Source organism: Xiphophorus maculatus, chromosome 7 (assembly GCF_002775205.1).
Source record: "Xiphophorus maculatus strain JP 163 A chromosome 7, X_maculatus-5.0-male, whole genome shotgun sequence".
NCBI classification, from domain to species: domain Eukaryota; kingdom Metazoa; phylum Chordata; class Actinopteri; order Cyprinodontiformes; family Poeciliidae; genus Xiphophorus; species Xiphophorus maculatus.
The window spans coordinates 5,070,685-5,075,306 of record NC_036449.1 but is presented as its reverse complement, the minus strand read 5'-3'; the positions used below and the strand labels follow the sequence as shown (position 1 = coordinate 5,075,306).

At 40.5% G+C, this 4,622-nt stretch overlaps 1 long non-coding RNA gene across 1 annotated transcript; it reads right to left on the bottom strand.

Annotated features, from left to right (window-relative positions):
- Positions 1 to 559: 559 nt before the first annotated feature.
- Positions 560 to 3,283, bottom strand: LOC111609268. Its single transcript, XR_002753024.1, has 4 exons — positions 3,193 to 3,283; positions 2,775 to 3,095; positions 2,068 to 2,440; positions 560 to 1,965 (listed from the first exon to the last, which is right to left on the bottom strand). It is a non-coding gene; the product is annotated as an uncharacterized LOC111609268 (long non-coding RNA).
- Between the last annotated feature and the right edge of the window lie 1,339 nt (positions 3,284 to 4,622).

The window sequence follows — 4,622 nt, the reverse complement described above, 5'->3', positions numbered from 1 at the left end:
CTGTTAGTTCCTCCCAGCTTAGATCAGCTTGATCTGTTTCTTTAGACTCCGTGGGAACAGAATGAATGTGAGAAGAGATTCTGAATCTGAGGTTATTTTTAAACCATAAAAGTTGATCAAACTTTAATGTTTTCTTTTGCTTGTTTTCATACAAACAAAATATAACTTGTTTGTACCAGGCTTCATGCCAATGAGTTTAAATAGCATGAAAAAGGAAATGAAATGATTGTCCTTCTGCTCTAAAGCAGATTTATCATCTCAAATGATCCAAATCTGATATCTGAATAAAACCAAAGCAGTGATGGCAAAAAAAGCTTTTATTGAAATTTCTTACAACTTGATGTTATTTCACTCTATGATCAGCTTAATAACTTTCCATGCTTTCACAAATCAAGTGAAAGTTACACAAAAGACTAAACAGAATACAAAAACCTCCAAAATACACCATGACATCATAATTAATAAAAATAACATGACACTGCGAAATATATACAAAAAATTTAATATCTTCCTCATGCTTTCACAAATCAAGTGAAAGTTACACACAAAATGAAACAGAATACAATAAGTCCAAAAATACATGTATTATATTACATCATAATACATAGAAATAACCTGACACTGCAAAATATTTGACATTCTTTAATATCTTCCTCCTGCTTCCTGTCTTGTAAATAAACACCATGATTTTCACACTGTTGTGAGACTTTTCTTTAGCATTGTGATGACTGTGAAATATAAATTTAATCTTTAAATGTACACATTTGTTCAATTTTTACTCTTCAGAAACCAACAAAATGTGTGTTTATACACTGAGCAGGAGCCACAATGATCTTCTGTAATTCCATCAGATTATGCAGCATATCTTCTTCATTCCAAACATTACATACACATTATTACATAAAAACATGCTACCATGACTTTTTTTTAACAATATTAGTTTCTGGACAGAGGAAATGAGCTGAACACATTCTTCAACAGGTTCAGTCCAGGAACAAGCTCATCATCTTCCTCTCCTGTCTGCAGCCAAACAGATTTCTCGTCCTCCTCTGACCCACAGCTTTCCTGTCAAACCTCAGATGTTCCATCTTCCACCTCAGTCATGGACTCTTCTGCTTCCACAAGTTTGTCTTTAACCACATCAGGAGACGCTGCTGCTCCCTTTGCCTCCACCTCCAACTTTTCTGTATCTAGAAGTCAGGTGAAGAAGCAGCCGGAGAGACTGAACAGGAACGAGGCTGCAGGTCCAGATGCTGTCAGTCCCAGATTCCCTCTGTGGGATTCTGCAGCATCTCTTCAACCTTTGCCTGACCCAAGAGGAGGTTCCGTTGTTGTGGAAGACATCCTGTCTGGTTCCGGTACCGAAGAAAAGTCACCCATCAGTCATAATGACTGTAGACCTGTTGCCCTGACGTCCCACATCCTGAAGGTCCTGGAGAGACTCCTGGTGGCCCACTTGAGTAAGCAGACGATCACATATCAGGACCCCCTGCAGTTTGCTTATCGCCATGGAGTTGGAGTTGATCAGACACCTGCTTCAACAAACCCACTGTCATCTGGACAAAGCAGGCAGCACAGTGAGGATCAGGGTCTTTGGTTCCCAGGTGCATTTAACACAATTCAGCCTGATCTGCTCTGTTAGAAACTCCAGAAGACACAGGTGGAGGCCTCAACAATCACCTGCATCTGTGACAACCTGACAAACAGACCACAGTTAGTGAGACTGAAGGACTGTGTGTCTAACCAGGTGGTCAACAACATGGGAACACCACAGGGCACTGTACTCTCACCATTCATTTTCACTCTCTACTGTTCAGACTTCCAGCACAAGTCCGACTTCTGTCATCTACAGAAATACTCAGACGACTCTGCAGTTGTTGTGTATCAGAGGAAGACAAGAGGCTGAGTACAGAGATCTGGTGGATCACTTTGTGGCCTGGTGAGGGAACAATCATCTAATCTTGACTGTAAACAAAACAAAGGAGATGGTTGTTGATTTCAGGAGAAACAGGAAACCCTATTTCCATCATGGGAGAAGATGTGGAGGTGGTTCAGGAATATAAATACCTCGGTGTTCATCTGGAACACAGACTGGACTGGAGACGCAACAGAAGGCAGGAACCACATGGACAAGCCGTCTACAAAAAGAGACAGAGCAGACTGCACTTCTCCAGGAAGCTAAGATCCTTCAAGGTTTGCAGCAAGTTGCTGCAGATCTTTAAGTCTGCTGCTGAGAGTGTCATCTCTTCTGCTATCATCTGTTGGTGCAGCAGCATCAGAGCCAGGAACCTCAAAAGGCTCAACAATCTGATAAAGAAGGCTGGATTGGTTCTGGTTCTGTTCTGGAGATGACTGTGGAACCTCTGGAGATGACGCAAAGAAAGATTCTTCATAAGAGTCAAGAAAGCTATGGACGACTCTGACCGTCCTCTTCATGAGTCTGTATGGGGAAAACAGAGTATCATCAGTCAGAGGCTTCTTCAGGTTTGCTGCAACACAGACAGCTACAAAAGATCTTTCCTGCTGACAGCAATCAGTCATCTGCAATAACTCTTTGAAGAATCTGAATTAATGAGCTACAACTACATTTCATTTCCCTTTGGGATCAATAAAGTCAAAGCATGTTTGGGTAATTCTTGCACACTACTCAAAGTTTGATAGAAAAAAATATTGAACAATTGGAAGTTATGGTGGAAACATTTTTGTGATTTCAATGAAATGAAACGAAAAATGTAAAAAGATAATGAAGTTTCTCTTTTCCTGTGCAGTTTCACCTGTTTGCAGCTCGTTTTGCTGTTTGCTGTGCGTTTGCAGTTGTCGGCCACAGTTTCTGATCAAGTCATTATCTCCTCAACCTTCACCATCATCTGTTACAACCAGTAGATGGACGAAGTAACCTGCTGTAAGTGTTGGTCAACTCATGCTTGGTTTGTTATTGAAGGACCTGCTTCACATGGTCCTTCTTTATTCTGTGTCCTCAGGTGTCCCGCTGTTGCATCAGGAAACTTCATCTTGGGATTTCCAGCAGGATTTTCTGAGTCCCTTCAGTCCTCTGTGTCTTCTCTCTCCTGATTGGTCCAGTGCTGCTGGTGATGCTGGAGAATCATCACATAATAATACACACATTCCTTAATCTCTGTGTAAATAACAGATGATTAAAGTGAATTCCTGATCAAGTCATCATGTCCTCACCTTTTCCACAATCTGTTACAACCAGTAGATCAGCAGTTGGAGCAGGTGGTCTTCTTTAATTGTTGGTCAACTCAAGTTGAGGTACATGAGTTGACGGAGAAATGAAATAAAGAGAAAAGACATCAGAGTTTAAAAAAAGAGAAGATGGACAGAAGAAAGAACAGCTTTGAAATTTGACCTTAATTTCAACCATATTTAAAATTGTTAGCTGGGTAAAAATAAGTTTTCTTACTTTTTTTCGTCAACAGGGTTCTCTTCTCTACCTCCACCTTACTGGTGGTGTTGAAGGTGGAGGTTTACAGGTGGAGCATGTCTTCTTTAATTGTTGGTCAACTCAAGTCATGGTACATGAGTTGACGGAGAAATGAAATAAAGATAAAACATAACAGGGTTAAAAAACAGAGAATATAAATCTGCAGAAAAAAGAAAAGGTTTGAAATCTGATCTCAATTTCATTCATATTTAAAATTGTTACTGGGGTAAAAATAGGTTTTCTTACTTTTTTTGTCAACAGGGTTCTCTTATCTTCCTCCGTCTGACTGGTGGTGTTGAAGGTGGAGGTTTACAGGTGGAGCAGGTCTTCTTTAATTGTTGGTCAACTCAAGTCAAGTGACATGAGTTGACGGAGAAATGAAATAAAGAGAAAAGACAACAGAGTTAAAAAAAGTGAACATGGACAGAAGAAAGAACAGCTTTGAAATTTTACCTCAATTTCATCCATATTTAAAATTGCTAGCCAGGTAAAAATAGGTTTTTTACTTTTTTTTGTTAACTGGGTTCTCTTATCTTCCTCTGTCTGACTGGTGGTGTTGAAGGTGGAGGTTTACAGGCTGACGAGATCCAACCTGGAATGATCAGAGAATCAGAGATCTGCCACCAGCATGATGTGAAGGTAGAATGCAAAAACTTACAAGCAGTGTGAAAAACAAGGGATCCAGAAGGCAGGAACCACATGGACAACGATGAAAGTATCCAGCGATGAGCAGCTAAAACCTGAAAGATTAAAAACTGGGAGACTGGATTAGTAGAGGAACAGGACAGAATAATTTACTATATTGGAAAGCAGCGTGTAGGGAAGCACCACTATTACACCCTGAAACAGGACGGAGTTGAGAGGAAAACACAAAGACGAAGAAAAGCCCCGGTGCAAGGCGCTACCTAAGGCTTCCTCAGTCCTGCCAGAAACCTTAACATCTAAAATACTAAATTTAGCAGCGGAACAAAGAAAAGCCCCGGTGCAAGGCGCTACCGAAGGCTTCCTCAGTCCTGCCAGAAACCTTAACATCTAAAATACTAAATTTAGCAGCGGAACAAAGAAAAGCCCCGGTGCAAGGCGCTACCGAAGGCTTCCACAGTCTGCCTAGAAACCCAATGGCTTTAATAAAAAACATGAGAGAAATGATGATGTCCTAATATGACATCCCAAATAG